The following is a 22,972-nucleotide window of genomic DNA, read 5'->3' as shown; positions in this document are numbered from 1 at the left end:
GCAATCTTCTTCCCGACCTCTCCGACCCCACCCCCTCTCCGGCCTATCACCGTCACCCTCACCTCCTTCCACCTATCGTATTCCCAGCACCCCTCCCCAAATTCCCTCACCCCTACCTTTTATCTCAGCCCGCTTGGCGCACTAGTATCATTCCTGCAGAAGGGCTTATGCCCAAAACATCGATTCTCCTGCTCCTCGGATGCTGCCTGGCCTGCTGTGTTTTTCCAGCACCACATTTTTCAACTCCCGCTGTCTCAAAACCTTACATCTGATCTTAATTCTTATGCCATCACCTATCGAATACAGATATTTTTGTCTGCTATATCTAGGTCTGTTGTAATCTTATACGTTCTATCAAAAATATATTCTACATCTTCACTTCAAAGAAAATAGCAATTTCTTCAAATCAATCCAGTGACAGCATTTTCTTCATCAGTGAACTACTCCAGTAAGTCTGTACTCTATACTCTGAAGATCACTCATATCCTTCATTGTTGATGCCTATTTTGTTCCACAAATCCAGACGACGCAAGTTTTCTGCACAACAGCAGTAGCTTTATTATTGGACAGCCGGCGAGAGCTTCAAAGCATCTCTAAAGTAGCTGAGTGTCTACTTGCAGAGGCTGTTCTTCCTGAATCTCTGCCTTACCCACAGAGACAGTATATTTAATAGGAATTAGACAAAGGCATATCAGTCACATGGGCGATTGTCAACAGATAGTTTAAAGTAGGTAATTATGACCTTACAAAGCTTGATGAATGACGATGTCCTGTGATAACGTGTGATGGATTACAGAAACTGATTATCGTATTGTTCATGTTTATGTGTTGATGGGAAGAGATTAAGGCAGAAGGGTTCTTCCTTCAGTTAATGGGGCATTCACTTACCTATGCTCATATGGAGGGGATGTAAGACAATGGACCGGGAGGCAGTTTAACAGGCTTGTGCCCAGGACTCTCAGTCTTGTCTGGCAAGGGCCAATTCGTCTGTCTGGGGATATGGTGGAATCCACATGTCCTGAAAGAGAAGCAAATTATGGAACTGGCCCCTCTGTGGTATTTTAACTTCCTCATTCTGATCAGAAATCTGTTGACCAGAATTGGATGCAATGATTGTCTGTGACCTAACTAGAGCTTTGTCAAGGGTTAGCATCTTTTCCGTGTATAAAGTTAAAAATCACACAACACCAGGTTATAGTCCAACAGCTTTAATTGGAAGCACACTAGCTTTCAGTGCGATGCTCCTTCATCAGGTTTATTAGATTAGATTAGATTACAGTGTGGAAACAGGCCCTTCGGCCCAACAAGTCCACACCGACCCGCCGAAGCGCAACCCACCCATACCCCTACATTTACCCCTTACCTAACACTACGGGCAATTTAGCCAATTCACCTGACCTGCACATCTTTGGATTGTGGGAGGAAACCGGAGCACCCGGAGGAAACCCACGCAGACACGGGGAGAATGTGCAAACTCCACACAGTCAGTCGCCTGAGGCGGGAATTGAACCCGGGTCTCCGGCGCTGTGAGGCAACAGTGCTAACCACTGTGCCACCGTGCCACCGTGCCGCCCTGGTGTTGTGTGAATTTTAAATTTGTACACCCCAGTCCAACACCGGCATCTCCAAACCACATTTTTTCCGTGAGTTTGTTATCATTCCCCCCTTAATGAAGCGGAGCATCCCATATGTTTTCCTCAAAACAATTTATGTTCTCTCTCACCTTAATGATTTGTACACTTTGTTCCCCATTCCTGCTGTCACGCTCTCTGTTTCTGTGCCATTTAAATTATATATTCCCTTTCTACATTGCTTCTCTCAAAATGCATCAACTTACTGTATGTTCTAAAGAAGAGACATATTCCATTCAAAATATTAACTGTCACTCCATACATTCTACCGCCTGGAAAACAGAACAGCACAGCACCGGAATAATCAGCCCACTATGTCTGTGCGGATCATGATGCTATTCCAAACTAATTCAATCTCCCTGTATATGATCCATATCCCTGACAACCCATGCCCGCTTATGTGCCTGTCCAAATGCCTCTTGAACGTTGCGATTGTTTCTGCTTTTACCGACTCCCAGGAGAGTACATTCTAGTCACTCACCACCTTCTGCTCAAGAAACTTGTCTGACACAGCTTCCTTTAAACTTGCAAAGATGTTGTTGGAAATCCTCACTAGGTCATGCAGCATCTGTGAAGAAAACTCAGTTAATGTTTCGGTTCTGGTCACACTTCAACAGAAACGTTAACTCTGATTTCCCTTCACAGGTGCTGATAGAACTGCTGAGTTTTTTTCCAGAAACTTCTGGTTTACAGCATCTGCTGTTCTTTCGGTTTTCATTTCCTTTGAACTTGCCCCCTCTCCCCTAAAATCTATGGCCTCGAGAATTTATCATTTCCACCATGGAAAAAGATTCAGATTATTCACTCTGTCTGTGCCTCTCGGATTATTCCGCAGCCACTGACTTTCCAAAGACAGCAATTCAAGATTTTCCAACCTCTCCCAATCCAGGCAACATCCTGGTAAACCTGTTTCCACTCTCTCCAAAGCCTCCACATCCTCATTATAATGTGGTAATCCAAACAGCACAAAATACTCCAAAGGTGGCCTAATGCCAGTTTTATATTTACTCCCCTGACAGAAGAAAGCTTTATTCCTGATGAAGGGCTTTTGCCCGAAACTTCGATTTTACTGTTCCTCGGATGCTGCCTAAACTGCTGTGCTCTTCCAGCACCACTAATCCAGCAGAAGGCAAGCCTGCCATCCACCTTCTTCACCACATTCAGGGAGCTGTGAACTTGCACCTGAAGATCCCTCTGTATCCCAATGCTGCTCAGGGCCCTTCCGTTTAGTGTACACATTCCTCTTACAATGAGCCTCCCAAAATGTATCACCTCACACTTATCTGAATTAAAATCTGTCTGCAATTTCTCCACATAACCTTCCACCTGCCCTCTTCCTTGCTGTATCCTTTGACAACATTCTTCATGTACCATGTACCATCGACAAACTTGCTAATTAAATCGTTTACATTTTCAAACTAATCATTTATATACATTACAAACAACAGATGTCCCAGTTCTGATCCTTGTGGAACAGCACTAGCCACAGACCTCCAGCCGGCAACTTGCCCCAGCACAACTGTTGTTGGGAGAAATATCAAAGAGGAGCCTTCAGTTCTGTGCTGTGCAGCATGACCAATGTTTATTCAGAGCTTACTAACGCATGATGGGAGAGTTCCCTCTCTGGCTCCCCCAACCAAATCCAGCATTCTGCTGCATTTCCTTCATACGTTCCGGTAATATATCCCCCCTGACCCAATCTCCTGGGTTTGGGATGTCAGCTTGGAGGTTTCTCTGCTCCCTTTTCCAGTTTCTGATTCTCTACCGTTCTGCAACTTCCCCTCTCAGCTCATGCAGTTGCTTATCCAGTTCTTTCACAAATTGTTTAACCCTATCCTTACCATTGCACATCTCGAGCCCTCCCACTGCCACGCCCTCTGGTAGCTGCATAGTCCATTCAGTCACTAATTCAAAGGTAAACAGTCCTGTTTCCTTTGCTGGGGTTGCCCTCAGTTTCATTGGGATGATGGGGAGTACTCTAACCATCCCTGCCTGTCTCTGTCAGGGCCTTAGTCAGACTAGCTGTCTGTGTCTGCTTCATTCCTTCTGCTGTACCTGAGCACTGGGGGTGGTGTGGGAGATGGGATTTCTGTTCAGTATCAAACAGGGCACAGATGTGTTTAACTATGTGTCCCTTGGTCAGAATCTGCAGGGGAATGCTTTCACTCACTGCGTAAACCTATTTATTAAGATCCAGCAGGATTTCCTTCCCTGGGCTTGGGATGGAGGTGTATGTAAAATCCATCTTAATTATTCCCATGTCCTTCTGGGTCTCAGCTGCTCGATTCACTTTACCCTGATTGCTTTCTCTGGCTCACACAGTGTACAGACTACACACCTTCGACAAAACCTCTCCCTGTTCCAGGTCACCCCGGTAGTAGGTCATCTGATATTGCATGTATCCTGCCCAATATGGTTCAGCCTATGATATGTTTTTAATAATGTTTGTCTTATACAGTGTAGTGGCACTGCTGGATCATCCAGACTCTGTCGTGTCCTATTATTGCCCCATCCTTTTCCTGTTCCTGTTTCTCCAGTTCTGTGACTGTTTCTAAGAATGTCTTTAAACTTTCCTTTCTCGCTTCTGTAGCTACTGTCACTGCCACTTCCCCAAATGTCTGCACTGTTTCAGTCAGTATTTTACCTGCCTTACCCACATACTCACTGCTCTGTTGGTGTGGAGTTTCTACTTTTGTGAGCTCTAATCTTCATCATTGTTGCTTCACTGGGAAATTTAGCTGTTTCCACTAAGTCTCTGACCTGTTCCTCATGCTCTATGTGGCCCCCAGAGGGTGATGTACCCTCACTGAGCCCAGGCCAACACATGGTCATGAACAATGTCAAAGGCATGCTGTGTACATGTTTCCTCCCTGTCCCCTGGCTCATCCAGTGCTTCTTTCAGGGCTTTAGATGGCTCTACCAATTCTGGATATTACTTACAAAGTTCCCACAGTAGTTAAACAATCCTAAGGTTTGCCTTACGCCCTTCACGGTGTGCGGGTGGACAGTTTTAATATCATAGTTTTTGGTTCTGCTGGGACTGTCCCCTCACGCTTCATGATTTGATCTCCCCAGTATGATATCCCTACCTCCCCAGTTGCACTCTCTGTGAGTTAATTTTAAGCCCAGCCTGGATGACCTGACCCAATACTCTGTTTAATATCCAGAGATGTTCTATCTCACCGACTGAGGTGATAAGGTGTTGGTAAGATCAATTTGACTAACTCCATCAGCCATATACCGGTGGGATATACTGGAATATTGTGGGATCCCTGAGGTAACTGGATCAAGGTGCACTGTTTCCTCAGACAGCTATCCGGCTTCTGTCAATTAGTAAGGGATACTGTCAGTCTGATGATTCTCTACTTCTCTCAATCTGTTACTGTCACAATTACTGCCTCCTCAGCCCCAGCTTTAATGGGATCCTGTTTGTGTGGGGAGTGAGAGGGCCCTCAATCTTTACAGGATCTACAGATAATAACCCACATTCCTGTTTGGGTTACCCACACCGCTGAGTGGGTCCTAGCTGTAACTCCCAAGATTCCCTGACTGTCCCACTCTCCCTGCAATTCAGCTACTTTGGTGATGTCGCCTCTTATTTTCTTCCTGTCCCATTACTGGCTGGAGCGTCCCTATGTTATAGTCCAGGTCTCTACATCAATAGTTGCTCCTAATTGTTCTAAAATGGCAACTCCCAGAATGGTCCTTTCCTCAGTTTCACACTCCCATATCTGAATGTATTTTGTTATATTCCTGATCTACATCAGGATAGCTTCCTCCAGCTTCATCCAGCTTCCTCAGTTCCCACTCCGACTGCTCTCATTTTAGTAATTGAAAGGGTGAGGGGTAAATCCATATCGGTAACTGATATAGATGCGCCTGTGTTAACATCATGTGTTGCTCGAGCCCTAACAGCGTGTCAATAAATATTTATGGGCTATGCATGTGCACACGTGAACACAGGCCACACACAATGTGAACACCTATCTCCCTCTCTCTGCCTACGTTCCTTGTCTATATGCCCTTTTCTGCTTCCCTTGCAACATTGCGAGTCTGGTTCCCCTCCCTGTACTGCAGCTATTCCCTTGTGTTTCTGAGCTTGCCTCAGCTCTCATGGCCCAATTCAGAATTTGTTTAGAATTATCTCCCACTGGGAGTCCCATGTTTATAATTACAGTTACATGGGGTTTCGTGTCATCTTTTAAATACATCAAACAAATTTCATCACCACAGGTTGAGGTTTGGTAATCCCCCGTGGTCCTTATACACCTCAAGCTTCCTCTCTGTACGATCGTTGATATTACCCTTGCGGCCCTGAGTCACTAAGGTTATTTTAGCCCATTCAGCCTGTCCCCTCCCCAGTGTGTCCCTGTAATATCTGTAAATGCCTGGAGCCACTGATCGGCTGTGCACTGAAGGGAACCGGCTCACACCCCCACCCTCTCATTGCAGGGACAGATTCTGCTGTACACGTCAGGGCATCTTGGCCTGAAAGGTTTTAGCCTGACATCCTCATCAGTGAGATTGTGTACTTCAATTAATTCATCCATACTCTCCCAATAAGACCCATTATTACCATTTCTCTATCAGGCTGGGTGTTCATTCACCAACATCTGTCATTCAGCCAGGTAAACAGTTCAGGTTTAGTTTCTGTCAGTTCCCTTTGTTGCCCCCTCCTGTCTGTCCAAGTTTGAGTTTTGATGCCAGGCGGTGCCATAGACACGGCCTTCTGGACTTTACAGGGCGGTGGGTCATCCCACCCAATGCCGGCCCTCTCTCTATACATACAGTCATAGAGACATAGAGATGTCCAGCATGGAAACAGACCCTTGGGTCCAACTCGTCTGTGCTGACCAGGTAACCCAACCCAATCGAGTCCCACCAAACCTTTCCTATTCATATACCCATCCAAATGCATTTAAGTGTTGCAATTGTACCAGCTTCTAACACTTCCTCTGGCAGCTCATTCCATGCACATACCACCCTCTGCATAAAAAAGTTGCCCCTTAGGTCTCTTTTATATCTTTCCCCTCTCACCCTAAACCTATGCCCTCTAGTTCTGGACTCCCCAACCCCAGGGAAAAGACTTTGTCTATTTATCCTATCCATGCCCCTCATAATTTTGTAAACACCTGGAAGGTCAACCCTCAGCCTCCGACACTCCATGGAATACAGACCCAGCCTGTTCAGCCTCTCCCTATAGCTAAAATCCTCCAACCCTGGCAACATCCTTGTAAATCTTTTCTGAACCCTTTCAAGTTTCACAACATCTTTCCGATAGGAAGGCAACCAGAATTGCACACAATATTCTAACAGTGGTCTAACCAATGTCCTGTACAGCCACAATATGACCTCCTAACTCCTGTACTCAATACTCTGACCAAGAAAGGAAAGCATACCAAAAGTCTTCTTCACTATCCTATCTACCTGCGACTCCACTTTCAAGGAGCTATTAACCTGCACTCCAAGGTCTCTTTGTTCAGCAACACTCCCTAGGACCTTATCATTAAGTGAATAAGTCCTGCTCAGAATTGCTTCCCCAAAATGCAGCACCTCGCATTTATCTGACTCCATCACTACTTCTCAGCCCATTGGCCCATCTGGTCCATATCCTGCTGTAATCTGAGGTAACCCTCTTCGCTCTCCACTACACCTCCAATGTTGCTCTTATCTGCAAACTTACTAATTGTACCTCTTATGCTCGCACCCAAATCATTTATGTAAATAACAAAAAGTAGAGGAATCAACACCGATTCCTGTGGCACTCCACTGGTCAGAGGCCTCCAGTCTGAAAATCAACCCTCCACCACCACCCTCTGTCTTCTACCTTTGAGCCAGTTCTATATCCAAATGGTTAGTTCTCCCTGTATTCCATGAAATCTAACCTTGCTAATTAGTCTCCCATGGGCAACCTTATCGAATGCCTTACTGAAGTCCATATAGATCACATCTATTGCTCTGCTCTCATCAATCCTCTTTGTTACTTCTTCAAAAAACTCAATCCAGTTTGTGAGACAAGATTTCCCATGCACAACGCCATGTTGACTATCCCAAATCAGTCCTTGCCTGTGATGGCTGTAATAGAACTACCCAGGCTTTACAGTATTCTGTACTCACCAATGAGCAATAATTTCAGACTCTGAATTCAGCCTTTTTTTTCTGTTTTTGTTTTCATTGACAGCTGCATACCTTGTTTCCTTATTTGTTTCCCAGCCCTAACTCCATTCCCCGTGGCCTTGAGGCAATACCATTTCTGCTGTTTAATCTCTCCTGCCTTCTCCCGTGTGACAGACTGTCTTTTTGTCTTTGTCTCACCTCCACCTTCCTCACAACCTGTTACATTTCTGATGGTTCCCAAGTCTCTGTGACTTCACTGTGTCCCCTGGGTCAATGGCACGAGTTTTGAATTCTCTTCCTCCAGAGATAATCAGAAATCTTTCTGGCTGCAGTTTCCCCCAGATTTTATTTTCGAAAACACAGTATTTGCATCAGTCAAGTATTTGTGAGAATTCATCCACAATTCCAAGCATTTTGATGTAATTTGTGACTCTCCCACAGATGTGCAGTTTTGCTCTATTGGCTGTGCTAACATGGTCTGGAGTGTGCAGGTTAGGTGGGTTGGGTTAGCCATGGTAAATGTGGGGTAATAGGGATAGGGTGGGAGAGCAGGTCATTGCAGACTCGATGAGCTGAGTAGCCTCTTTCTGCACCTCAGGGATTCGAACGAGTTGTGATTGTCATCACATTTTCCTGATGCCCGGTTCATTCAGCTCAGGTACACATGCTGCCTTTGTGTTTCTGTGGGTGCTCACTCACTCCTTTCCTTCTGTTTACATCAATTTCTCACTGTAGGTGAGGCTGAGAATGAATTTGTAAATACAAATATTCCAACCAAAACCACTCACAGGTCAGGACCTGTTTCTGCTGCTGCCGTCACTCACAGGAACAGGAAAATAAAAGTTCAGTCACGAAACTTACAGGAGCATAGAGATTATAAACACCAGGAAATGCTGAACATCTCAAAACTCTTTTCTCAAGAAAAGAGGAGGCTGAGAGACAGCCTTTTACAAGTAGGAAGCTTTGTGTTTTTGTGTTCAGAGATTTGATGTGGGGATCATTGGGTCTGGAGCATGGTTCAATGCCCCAGGTCATCAACGTTGCTACCTAAATGTGCATCTTTCTTTCTGTCTATCTATCTGAGTTAACAATCAGGTGGACAGGTCAGTATCTGAGTGTCTTCCCAAATCCCTGATTGAATCTTCCTCCCCCACAATCTCAGGTGCCTCACCACTCACTGGGTCATGGAGAAACTCTGCCGTTACAATGAGAACTGTCTTTGCTGTCGCCTCTTCTCGTGCTTCTGCCTAATCCCCATTTCCCATCATTAAATCCCAGCTGCCTATAGCCCACCCACATGGGCATGTTGAAGAGCATGACAGGAGATTGGATTGAAACCGAGAGTTCAATAGCCAGAATGAAATAGGAAGAAGGAAATAAACCGGGTTTGTGGATCCCAGGGGATACAGACTCCAGGTTGGGTCCTTTGTGGGCATTCCCGCAGTAATACGAGACAACATTCCATGATGAGAGTTAAACCCGGATGGCAGGAGAGGGAGCCACTGAACATTAGCAGGTTTAGCTCAAACACAGGTTTGTTCAGTCAGTAACAGTGTGTTAGACATGGAAGTGAAGTGAGCAGTGAGGGGAAATGTTGCCGAAAGCTGCAGATGGGCAAATTTCATTGGAACAGGAGGAGGCTATTCAACCCCTCAACCCTGCTCTGCCATTCAATAGATCATGGCTGATTTCTGGCCTAACTTGCAATGTTCAAAACTCTCCAAACTCATCAATAAACTCCTCTGCAACAGACAAGATCAACATTGAAAAACTAACGATCTGCAAATGCTGGTAAATCAGACACAAAAACAGAAATTGCTGGAGAAATTCAGCAGATTTGGTAGCATCTGTGGAGAGTGAACCTTTGGGGTCAGGTGACCAGCTGCAGCTGACCATTCTTCCTTTTCTGTAACACTATCTGGAACAGGTTGTCTGTGAGAGGGGGATGAGATTGTCAATAACAACTGAGCAAACAGGAGGGCATGCTCAATTAGAATAAAACCCATTTTGGAAAAAGTGAGGACTGCAAATGCTGGAGATCAGAGCTGAAAATGTGTTGCTGGAAAAGCACAGCAGGTCAGGCAGCATCCAAGGAGCAGGAGAATCGACGTTTCGGGCATGAGCCCTTCTTCAGGAATGAAGAAGGGCTCATGCCCGAAACGTCGATTCTCCTGTTCCTTGGATGCTGCCTGACCTGCTGCGCTTTTCCAGCAACACATTTTCAGCGCTAAAACCCATTTTGGTCTTGCACTTTTAATTCAACTGCAAACATTATTCATTACCATTTCCAAAATAGGATAATAGATCATAAATCAACTCTTAATGTCACTGAGTCTAGGAAACTGTTACTTCTGACCTGGTCCAGCCGGCATGTGAATCCAGACCCTGAATAATGGGGTTGCCTCTGAACCATCTTCTGTGCAGTTAGAATGGATGACAAATGCTGCCCCAGGAAGTGATGCCATGATCCCATGAACAAACAAAATAAATCCGATCACTGTGGTTACCTGTGAACTCGCCGGTGTTTCATCAAGCTGGATATCTGAGTGAATTTCTTCCCACACTGAGAGCAGGTGAATGGCCTCTCCCTGTTGTGTATTCACTGGAGTACAGTGAGGCTGAATAATGTCCTGAACCCAATCCCAGAATGAGAGCACCTGAATGGTCTCGCACTGCTCTCCTGTGACCGGGAGAGATGTAGACACTATCCCAGGGTATGGTGGGTAAAGATATCTCCAAAAGGGATCTAGTGAGAGTAGATCAAGACAAACTGTTCACATGCATGAAAGAATCAATAATGAGGAGGCACCGCTGTAAAGGGATTGACAAAAGAAGCACATGGGACATGAGACAAAATGTTTTCATGCAGAGAAAGTTTATGGTCAGGAATGCACTACCAAAGAGTGTGGTGGAGTCAGGCACAATGAAGAGGATAGAATTGAACAGTCATTGGAAGAGGATGAATGGGAAGGTTTATGGGGTAAAGGCAGAAGAATAGCATTCAGTGAGGTGATCCTTTGGAGAACTGATAAGCCAATCAGCCTCCTTTTGCACAGTAATAATTCTGTGAACAATTAATTCTGAGCCCTCTAAGGAAATATCAGGGCAGGGTTTGCAAAGAGGTCAGATTGAATGAGGGTCTTGGTGAACAAAAGTGAGACACAGATACAGAAAGGTTTTGGGATGGATTGAATCAAATGTTATCAATTTGCACAGCCACCAACATTACAGCAGTTACAAACAGGGGTGATCAAGAGCATGGAATAAGAGCAGCAACTAAATCCTAAACATTTATGCAGCTGAAGGGGGTGCTGGGTAAAGATAACACCGTTAGCGCTTATTTCATTCCAGACACACCAGCCAGGGAGCACATCCTTGCTGTATTTATCCCATCGAGCTCCTGAAGAATTTTGTTCATTTCAAGTGTTTCATTTTAGATACTCCAGAGAAGACAGTTTCATGCTCTGCAATCTCTCCTGCCAGGGCAATGCTGCTGTTAGAATTCAATTCACTGCGGCATGTTACTGGCTGCTTCATGGACTGGAACTGGCAATTGAGACTGTAAGGTTACTGTATAAAATATCTTCAATTGTATTGCCAGATTGCCGGACACATGAGCGGCTTTAAGAAAAATGACAACTTACGGGCATTGAGTGTCCATTGTGGGGGCATCCTGTTTAGATAAAATCTATTGATAATTGTTAGAATTGACTTGCACTGGCTCCGGTGAAGTGGTCGGAGCATTATGACTGTCATCGGAGCTGGCAACAAACTTCCCATGGATTAGAACTCGTACATGATAGAATAGGTGTGGGTCCTTCTTGTAAAGTTATTCAAAATGGTCCTAATTTACTTTCAGAAACAAGTGAGAGAAAGGCACATTACTGAGGTCATTGCATTAGTCCAAAATTAGAAATTCAGGAGAACTGAAGGGAGAGCTGGTGTTGGGAGTTGTATTAATGATATGGAGAAACTTTTTTTTTACAGAGAGAAAGTTCCACATGGGAAACTCAGCTTTAACATCACATCAACTGCAGAGTCGTCCAATTCCGCAGGTCCTGATCCTTATCGGTAATATGGAAAGGGAAAGCAGCATGCCTAGCCCAGAGAAATAATTCCTCTGCTCTGCATGCAGTTGAATATTTAACCGGTCATGTGATTTGCGAAGACACCAATGGGACGGGACCAGGGCTAGGGTATGTAAATGTGGGGACTGTGGGAAGGAATTCGCTTACCCCTCCCAGCAGGACACACACTGACACAGTCACACTGGGGAGAGGCCATTCACCTGCCCCACGTATGGGAAGGGATTTACTCAATCTTACAATCTGCTGAGGCACCAGAGAGGGCACAGAGGATATCGACCCTTCACCTGCTCCATGTGTGAGAAATAATTCATTCAAATCTCTCACCTGCAGAGACATCGGTGCATTCCCACTGGGGAGAGGCCATTCACCTGCTCAGTGTGTGGTAAAGGACACACTAGGTCCTCTGAAATGCTGAAACACCGAGCTCACTCTGGGGAAAGGCCATTCACTTTCTCACAGTGTGGGGAGACATTCACTCAAATGCACTACCTGCAGTGACCCCAGAGAGCTCACTCTGGGGAAAGGCCATTCACTTGCTCCCAGCGTGTGGGGAGAGATTCACTCAAATGCATCACCCCCCGAGACACCACTGAGCCCACACGGGACAGGCCATTCAGATGATCAGTGTGTGAGAGGGGATTCAGTGATTCATCCCACCCCCTGAGACCCCAGCGAGCCCACACAGGGGAGAGGCCATTCAGATGCTCAGTGTGGAAGAGAGGATTCAATTATTCATCCTGTCCCCTGAGACCCCAGCGCGTTCACACTGGGTAGGATCGTCACTGCGTGACAAGGGATTTGCTGAGTCTTCAACACGACTGAGAGCCCAGTGAGTGGACACAGGGAAGTGGTCATCCACCTGCTCCGTGTGGGGTAGAGTTCACACATCACTGCAGGACTCTGATTCTGATGTTACTGTCCATCAGAGTCAGGACTGGACTGTGTTCATGATGACACTGTTGGAGTATTGATGTTGTGGTTGTTAATCACATTAACTGGGCTGGAGTTGACTGAATTTATATTGCCACTTTCTGAACTTTGAGATGTCTATCTGGGCAGTGAGTCTCCACAAACAGCAATGTGACAATGAGAAGGGGCCATCTATTTTGATTTAAATTGTGATTGTAGCACTGCTGCTTCACAACATCAGGTATAAGGTCGGAGTCCAGCGTTGGCCAACGGCCTGTGTGGAGTTCCCACATTCTCCCCATGATAGTGTGGGTCCCCTCCCGGTGCCCTGGTTTCCTCCCACAGACTAAAGATGTGCAGGTTAGGTGGATCGGTCGTGCTAAATTGCCCATAGTGTCGAGGATTGTGTAGACTAGTGGATCAGCCATGGGAAATGCAGTGTTACTCTGGATTGCTCTGGGTGGGATGCTCTTCGGATGGTTGGTGAGATTTGATGGGCCAATGCTCTCCTTCCACACTGTAGGGATTCTACTCTATGATTGAGGATAAAGGCTACACAGCAGGGTGTCCTTGGAGAAGGAGCATGTGGTGTGTATCAGTGCTCTTGATGCCTTTAGATAGAGGTGGGCACCCCTTTATCTCCAGCGCTGCCCCCTCACCCCCAACTCTACTTTGATTACGTCCTTTCCCACTCTGCCACTTGTAGTGGTTTGCTTTGCCCATAATGGGCTTTGTTTATAAATATTCAATTGGTTATTCAGGTGGTTTACTGCTATAATGGCGAAATGATGATTTTGATGGTGGGAAGGTTGCTGTGATAACACTTCTGGGTCGGAGAAATGGGGAAAAAAGAAAACTCCACAGCTCACACAACGAGAACTGAAAAGCAGTTAAATCAAACCAAAGGTTCCGACGCGGGGGGAATATCTCCTGGAGTTTGAGAAACTGGAAAGTGATGGTGTCCGGGAGACGTCGGGATTTTGTTTTATACGGCGTTGAAATTTTAAAACTGTTATATTCAGATCGTTTTGTTTCTTTTCTTTTTGTTTCATTTATCGTGGAATAAACTCGTACATGTTTTAAAACCAAATTTACAAACTTTGCATTAAAGACAAATGTTAAACAAAGTCCATCAAACCATCCCTCACTGAAAACTGATGTGGAAGTGCAATCTCCTGGAGAGTCCCTGTCCTGCCCACTCCTTCCTACCCGGGTTCCATGGTTACATACAGACCTGGGAGATAGGGGCAGGAGGGGAGCTTTCGGCTTTTCAATCCTGCGCCACCATTCAATGGGAAACAGCTGACCATCCAGCTCAGTCTCCTGTTCCTGCTGTGCTCCAATCCCCTTTGATGCCTTTACCTTTAAGAACTATATCTAAGTCCTCCTTTAGCTTCATTGCCTTTTGTTCCAGTGCCGTTGCGGTGTTACTGTGTGGGTGTAGGCAGGGGTAATGTGATGCATGCACTCATCATCCATCATCATCCTGCAGTAACAATCAGGTTTCAGTAAATAGAGATAGAAACCATTTCCAGGATATGGGCATCACTGGCTCAGCCAGCATATATTCCCCATCTCTAGTTACCCTTGACAAGATGGTAGTGAACTGCTGTCTCGAACCATTTGCAGTTCATTTGGCGCAGATAGACCGACAATGCTGTGAGGGAGAGTGTTGCAGGATTTTGGCCGATTGACTCTCAGTCTTTGGTTCGTCAAATGCTGGTTAACTTAATCACGATCTGCACATGATTTTGAGATTTCAGTCTGTGAATCTTCACAATCTAGCACCCTATATAAAGGAATATGTACAGGTTAGAAATTCAGAACAGGCAATTTTAGTTTCTCTGGAATATCTTTTTCCCAGTCTTTCCCTAAAGCTGTAACCCTGCAGCCCACTTACTCTCTCCCACCATTCTGCCTCTGCTACCCCCTAATGTACACCCTCCCCATTCTCATGGAGTAACTGATAAACAGATCCATGCCACTACTTCCCGTCCCTGGTTAGACTCTGCACCCTTTCTGGGTTCACTTCCTTTCCCTTCAGTTGCTGCAAGTCAATAATGTAACAGCAGAATGAAACAAAAGGAGACAGAAAGGGAGGTGGCAGATCCTGGACAGAAGAGGAACCTTCAGTCTGGGAGAATGGGTTAGATCCTCCTTGGTTTCCCATTGGTCGATTCCCAGCATTATGAGGCATTGGGGATGGAACTTGGTCCCACGTGGGTGTGATGACACCTTAATTCCCCGGCAGATCAATACTAAAAGCTGATATGTTACTCCTCCAGCCAATCACAGTGTGAAGTACTTTCCGCTAGGTACCCCAAAGCACATGCTCCAAAGCCCACCCACATTCTGTACATGGACAGTGCCGGGTTTCCCCACTCACGTGTGGTCCCTGCCTCAGGGATTGTGGGAGTTGTAGTCCCCAGGAAGCTACTTGAGCCCTGTCTCTGGAAAGTGAATGAAAAGTGTGGGCTGGAGGGTGTTGTCTATCAAATCCCCATTCACACACACAGGACATATGGGCTGTCATTGGGTTTCACTGAGACATTCGTTTCCACGACCTGATTTCTGACGTGAGGAATATAGATTCAGCAAATTGGGTGATAGAGAGGTTAATAAGGAGGAGCAGAGTTTAAGCAGAGGTAGCTGAGTGGTTAGCACTGCTGCCTCACAGCGTTAGCGATCTGGGTTTGATTCCAGCCTTAGGCGACTGTGTGGAGTTTACACATTCCCCCCCATGTCTGTACGAGTTTCCAACCGTGCTCCAGTTTCCTCCCATAGACCAAATATGTGCAGATTAGGTGGATTGCCCATGTTAAATTGCCCAGTTTCCATGCATGTGCTGTTTAGGCAATTAGCCACGGGAAATGCAGGGTTACAGGGAATGGGTGGGTCTGAATGGGAGGCTCATCATAGGGTTGGTGTGGACTCTGCACTATAAGAACTCTATTGTATTCTCATGAAGGAGAATGTACCTAACTCAATGTGTTGTGAATCTGTGGAATTCCCTATTCAAAATGCGGTGGATGCCAGAACAATGAGCAAATTTAATGAAGAGATACAGATTTTTAATTTTCAATGAGTTGAAGGGTGAGATAGAGCAGGCGGGAAAATCCAGCTGAGACCGAGGTGAGCTCAGTCATCATGGTATTAAATGGTGGAGCTGGTTCAAAGGGCTGCATTCCCTCTCCTGTGCCCAGTGCTTATCTTCTTACGGTAATAACTGGAAAGCTGAATCCAAAAATCACCACCTTCGCCAAAGGAGATTTTCGGGAAAAGTAGGATAGTCAGGGGGATTAGCATTTCAAACTTAGAAGATGAGGAAGCGTGTAGGAGATAATGATTTTGCAATTTTAAACTGAGGGGAGACAGTGATTTATGGTTTTTGATTGTGTAGTAAATTCACACCGTCCAGAATACTCTGTTGTGAATATCTATCCTGTACTTTATTACAAAGCCAAGGTCTTTGACAATGAAAACCAAAACACCCAGGTAACATCATCTCACCTCGTAATCTGATAAAAGACTTGTGATAAGTATGGTCAAATTTAGAATACAGGTGGAAAGCGGGAAGATTAAATCCAATACAGATTCTGTGCTTAAACAAAGGAGACTACAATAAGATGAGACAGGAGTTGGCTAATGTAGACTGGTAGCAAAGACTTTACGGTGGGACAGTTGACGGACAGTGGAGAAATATCAAAGAATTTTTTCAAACTGCTCAGCAAAAGTATATATTAGTGAAAAGGAAGGACTGTAGGAAAAGGAGTAATCTGCCATTGATGGCTAAGGAAATAAGGGAGTCTATGAAATTGAAATAGAAAGCATACAAATTGGCAAAGACCAAGGAGAAACTAGGAGATGAGAAAAACTTTAAAGATCAACAGAAAGCTAGATGGGATTGGGGGAGAAAAGTGATGAGTAGCTATCCCCAGGGACAGAATAGCAGTTTACACTGCGAGAGGGGAACCTATTGTGTGGGGAACATATGGCCTCTGTAATTGTTGAAGCACTTAACCGTTACCATAGAGATAATCCTGATCAAGTTAAAAATCACAGCACACTCCAAAAGCTTGTACTTCTAAATAAACCTGTTGGACTATAACCTGGTGATGTGTGGTTTTTAACTTTGTCCACCCCGTTCCAACACCGGCTCTTTCACATCAGAATCCTGACAGACAGCCCCACTGAAACTGAAGCGCCTGTCAGATACCTGACTGAGCCACAGGGGCGTGGGGGAGGGGTTTTGTGGTTTAACCAATCAGTGCTGGGCTGAACTCAACTTTTAAACTGCCATTGCCGTGGAGATAATACTGAGAGACAGCGTCCATTCAAAACCACAAACCACAAAGGTATGAGAATGGGAGCGGCACATCGGACAGGCGGGGAGTTACCTGATGCTGCCTGGAGGTGTTCTGCATGTACACTATCCAGGTAACTGCCATGTCTCATTAATAAAGACTCAAAGAAGACCTCTCAGAGTTCTGTGCCCAGTTATTCCTATCCAGCAGGGTTCAGGAAGTCTTCACAGCAGTCAGTCTTCACAGTGGAGAACACGAAGAACATGCCAGTAAATGATAAGGAAACTGAGGAAGGTGAGGAACAAGAAACAACCTTTATCACGAAAGTGTTAGAGCTGGGCAAGTTAATGGAGCTAAAGGTAGATAAGACTCGTCGCTCAGATGGAATACATCCCAGGTTGCTACCAGAGATAGCGGGAGAAATAGTAAATATACTTAGAGTCAGAGTCCTACAGCAGAGACAGGCCTTTGGCCCAAACTGGCCAATACTGACTAGAATGTCCATCCACGCTAACCCCATTTCCCTGCACTTGACCCATCTGCTTCTGACCCTTTCCTATCCATGTATTTGTCCAAATGTCTTTTACATGTTGTTAATGTACCCACCTCAAGCACTTCCACTGGCAGCTCAGTCCATATACATAGCACCCTCTGTGTAAAACATGTGCCCCTCAGGTTCCCTTTCATAATTTCTCCTCTAACCTTAAACTGATGCCCTCCACTCCTTGATTCCCTGGGAAAAAGACTGAATGCATTCACCTTACCCAGGCCTCTCATGGTCTTATACACTTCCAGAAAACATTCCCCCTCTGTTTCCTCTGCTCTAAACAAAAAAAAAAAATCCTCGCTTGTCCAACCTCTCCCTTTAACTCAGACCCCTGAGCCCTGGCAAAAATTCTTGTAAATTTCTTCTGCACTTTTTCCAGTTTAATAACTGAAACCTACACTGCACTCATCACATTTCCAGTGTTTCCCCACGGCGCTGGAACTGACGTGACAACGCCAATGGATTACAAGCCACGATCGATAATCAACTCCTTTACAACAATCCCGTTTTCATAGCATTTTCCATACTGCAGGCATCCTTGTGTGTTTCTGGTTGCATGATTAATTAAAACTTTGTCCTCATACAAAACAAATCTGTAGCTTAATCGTTCCTGGGAAATGTGCCATGTTTTTTCAGACTTTTAACAACAAATGAACTCTTTCTCCACAGTCACCACGCTAACATGGACTTGGCTGTGTCTCAGTACTTTTTCCAGACACACTGACATTTGAAATATTCGCCCATGGACAGAATACACACCTTTCCTTCCACATGAAAAGGCCAAATGATATTCAGATCGGCACGGATCAAGTAACTATCAAAACTGAACAGGAAGTTCAATTTGAATTTCTCATCCACAAATCCGCCTTTTCAGAACCCTACAACTGAGAAGACAAGTCACCACCGTTAACACAGGATGGAAATTCATAAGACAGTGATAGTATTAAATTGTAGTTTCTTTGCTCCCCCAAAGCTTTAAATCTCAGTCTCACAATTGCTCTCTTCTGTGAACTGAAATCCAAACCAATCTCCTCACCATTTTTCCTCCACACCCAGTTCTCAGACACTCTCTCTTCTCTTTGAAATCAGCTTCCTAGCTCCTGCCTGCAGACTAAGAACCAAAAAAAGGTTTCCTCCCACAATCCAAAGATGTGCAGGTCAGATGAATTGGCCATGCTAAATTGCCCATAGTGTTAGGTACATTAGTCAGAGGGAAATGGGTCTGGGTGGGTTACTCTTCCGACGGTCGGTGTGGACTGGTTGGGCTGAAGGGCCTGTTTCCACACTGTAGGAAATCTAATCTAATCAAATCAATGAGTCTGACTCGGAGCCTCCTGGATGTTGGTGAATCCTCCCCCCATCTCCCAGGCTTCCTTCCTGGTCAGAACCAAACTGATTTTTTTCCCCCAATCTGGAACATTTTATTTATTTCCCCCACACGGACCCTCTGATGAGAACCATCCTGCAAACACTGACCAAATCATATCTGATTGAACTAAGATGAACCAAATTAGAACTTTAATTGCAGGCCCATCTGTGTTGTTTTCCATAACATTCCTGAATATTCACACGAGTTCTGATAACTTTCTGCAAAATGCTCCCCCCACTGATAGCCGACTACTTGTCACGATATCAGGGCAGGGGCCATTTCCCTGAGTTCTGTTCCCATAGGGAGGAAACTGCCAATGACAGATTAACCCCACACACGCACAGCCTCCCTCCTGGCCCTGACCAGCCCTGCACATACACCAACAATTGCCCAGCACTGCGCCCGTGCACTGGTCTCCCCTCCTACAGCACATGCTCCAGATCACACAGAAGCTGGGTGATTGACAGCAGCCGCTGCCCAATAGGGTGGAGGGGGCAGGGCTGGAGATTGTAAACAATGAATGAATGTGGAGGACACTGGGGGATGGACAGGTCAGTGACGGACAGGAGCAGTGCAGCAGTAGGAGGGAACCCTGGACAAAGTGAGCAATGGGAGAGTCTGACAGGAGAGAAACTACAGGAAAGTTCTGTTGAGGCTCAGGCGGGGACAGCTGGGAGACAGTATGGCCTGGCGGCTTGGTCATGTTTTCCAATCACCCTTTTCAAAGATGCTGTTACTCAACTCTGAGCCCGATCCTCCTGGTTCAGAGGAAAGGACACTACCATCATTTTCTGGTGAGCTAGTGGAAAGAAGGGAAGATTTTCTCAATCTCTCTTACATGAAAACTCCATGAGCTCCTCCCACTTACTGTCTATGGTGGGGATGGAGACAGAGCAGATGGGAGCGGGGTTCTGGATATAGGGACTGCCTTTCAAATGGAACTTACCTGTGTGGGTGATATCAACAAGACTCAATACACAGTCACTAACACAAACCTGATGTACTTGAACTTTATCCAGAATATTAACAGTCATAACTGGGTGACACAGATCCCAATGTACAGAGTTAAGTCCTGGATATTAATAATGGCTTTGTGTATGAGAAATCACGTCACATGTACTTGAGTCAATTTTTTTTGAAGTAACAAAGAGGATTCATGAGGGCAAAGCAGTGGAAACGATCTACATGGACTTCAGTAAGGCGTTCAACAAGGTTCCCCATGGGAGACAGATTAGCAAGTTTAGATCTCATGGAATAGAGAGAGCACTAGCCATTTGGATACAAAACTGGCTCAAAGGTAGAAGACAGAGGATGGTGGTGGAAGGTTGCTTTTCAGATTGGAGACCTGTGACTAGTGGGGTGTCACAAAGTATCAGTGCTGGATCCACTAATTTTCATAATTTATATCAATGATATGGATGTGAATATAGGAAGTATTGTTAGTAAGACGACACCAAAATTGGAGGTGTAGTGGACAGTGAAGAGGATTACCTCAGATTATAACAGGATCTTGATCAGATGGTTGAATGTGCTGAGGACTGGCAGATGGAGTTTAATTTAGATAAATGTGAGGTGCTGCATTTTGGGAAAGCAAATATTAGCAGGATGTATACACTTAATGGTGAGGACCTTGGGAGTGCTGCTGAACAAAGAGACCTTGGAGTGCAGATTCATAGCTCCTTGAAAGTAGAGTCGCAGGTAGATAGGATAGCGAAGAAGGGGTTTAGTATGCTTTCCTTCATTGGTCAGAGTACTGAGTATCGGAGTTGGGAGGTCATATTGCGGCTGTACAGGACATTGGTTAGGTAACTCTTGGAATATTGCGTGCAATTCTGGTCTCCTTCCTATCAAAATAATATTGTGAAAGTTGAAAGTGGCCAGAATAGTATTAGAAGCACATTGCCAGGGTTGGAGGATTTGAGCTACAGGTAGAGGCTGAATACACTGTTTTCCCAGGAGCGTCAGATGCTGATAGGTGACCTTATAGAGGTTTATAAAATCAGGATGGGCATGGATAGGGGAAATACACAAGGTCTTTTCCCTGCGGTGGGGAGGAGCCAGAAGGGGGAGACCGAGAGCGGAGGGTGACGGTTATTTTGTAGAGCTACAACACAACCCTGTTCCTGTTTTCTCCCCATTCCCTTCAATCCCTCTGAAGGGCTCAGAACAAGTGCACAGGCCCTGAAAGGTAGAGCTTCAGGGTGATTAAGTGCTGAAGGTTGCATTTGGGACACTGACCTTTATTGGTCTGTGCACTTATCAATAAATGGACCTAGGTTCAATTCCACTATCCTGGATTCATGTCTGTGGCCACAGACGCGCCTGTCTCTGACATTGACTACTGCATCCCCTGTCACTACAGCTCTGCCATTCTCCTTCCTCCAGTTCTGTGCAGCGGAGCTATCTGTGGTGTCATGAACCTGGCTATTGCTGACTTCCCCTGAGAGTCCACTCCACCTGATCCCCGCTTGTAGAATCCCAAGCGGTGCACAATATCTGTTTGAGAAGGGGAATGATCACTGGGGAGTCCTGCACTTCCTTCCTGAGCCTTTTACTTGATCTGATGGCCACTCATTCCCTTTCTGCCTGTGTAACCCTAACCTGCAGTGTGACTAACTCACTAAACGTGCTGTCCATAACATTCTCATTATCGCAGATTCTCAACAGTGATTCCACTCTCAGCTCCAGGTCAGAAAAGCAGTTTCCCAGTAGTTTCAGATGGGCACTCTTCCTGCACACATAGCCATCACGGACACTGGAAGCGTCCCTTATTTCCCACATTGTATAAGAGGAGCACACCACGGGTCGGAGGGCTCCTGTCACAACGTCTCTCTAGTTTCAGCCAGATACTCCCATTCAGATAATTGAAATGAGCTAGTAACCTTCCTTCACTTCAAACATTTCCATTATAACCAAAAGCCCCGATCTTTACTTAAGCTGACATTTTACACTTTAAAAACTGTTAATAAAAACTCAGCAGGTATCGCTTACAACCTGGCAGTTCCCTTTGGGAACATGTGAATTTCTGAACGGCCTGAACTAAAACTGAAGCTGAGGTTCACCTTCTCCCTGTCTCCCCTCGCTCTGTTTATACCCAACTCCAAAACACTCATTGAGCCAAGCAGCCCTCACAGTGCAGCCCAGTCATTTTCATTGTCTGCTCATACCGACACTGCCCTCAGCCTTCTGTACTGTTCCAATGCATCTCAATGGGAACAGCATCTCATCTTTTAATTCAGCCCTTTGTAACCCCAGAGTCAACATGGACTTCAGCAGTTTCTGAATGAACAGACAGTTGTCGGAACCTGGAACATTTCACCTGAAATGGTGCTGGAATTTGACTCCACAAGGAATTTTCATGAGAAGTTTGCAGGGAATTGAAAATAAGGGGTTTACAGGTTAACATCATGAAGTGGGTGATTGGGTCTAAATCTGACAGTTCCTATAAAGAGATGAGGTGTAATTTGGATAAATCTGTGCTCCCTCTCAGGCCAATACCTCCTTCCACAGCTGCAGGGCCCAGAATTGAGCACAAACCGCAAGGGTGATCCAACATCTTTGAACATCTTTCCGCTTTTTGCTTGAAAAAAACGATACTTTCCCACAGAGAGAACAGACACACCTTTCTCCTTCCACAGTTAAATGTCAATGGTATTCAGATCCTGATGACACTGCTGACGATAGAAAATTGGTTTTGAGATCCCTGTCTCAATTATTCTCAATTAATATCCTATAAAATGAATTCACAAAACAAAACTCACAGTCAGGGCAGGCTGAACCGTAAAGACAAATATTTCTCTTGGTATGTGTTTGATGTGTAAATGCTCCTCTTCAAAACGTCCGCCCCCACCCAGGAAGAGGACATGTCCATGCCCCAAATAAAGATGGCGGCCATAACCCAGGACCTAGCACCGCCTGAGGGCCACAGCCATTTTCCCATTTGCTGTAACCGTGGAACCAAGAGTTTCTAATTCAGGCCTAACTACCTGTACAGGGTGTAATTAAAC

The 22,972-nt window shown here is 45.4% G+C and overlaps 1 long non-coding RNA gene across 1 annotated transcript; it reads right to left on the bottom strand.

Moving 5' to 3' along the window:
• Positions 1 to 14,321: 14,321 nt before the first annotated feature.
• On the bottom strand, positions 14,322 to 18,462 carry LOC148136718 (uncharacterized). Its single transcript, XR_015754479.1, has 3 exons — positions 18,356 to 18,462; positions 17,143 to 17,334; positions 14,322 to 14,534 (listed from the first exon to the last, which is right to left on the bottom strand). It is a non-coding gene; the product is annotated as an uncharacterized LOC148136718 (long non-coding RNA).
• Between the last annotated feature and the right edge of the window lie 4,510 nt (positions 18,463 to 22,972).

This window comes from Chiloscyllium plagiosum, unplaced genomic scaffold (assembly GCF_037043375.1).
Source record: "Chiloscyllium plagiosum isolate Xiang-an unplaced genomic scaffold, Cpla_swu_hap1 HiC_scaffold_45, whole genome shotgun sequence".
NCBI classification, from domain to species: Eukaryota; Metazoa; Chordata; class Chondrichthyes; order Orectolobiformes; family Hemiscylliidae; genus Chiloscyllium; species Chiloscyllium plagiosum.
The sequence above is the reverse complement of the archived record's forward strand: the minus strand, read 5'-3'. Positions and strand labels throughout refer to the sequence as shown.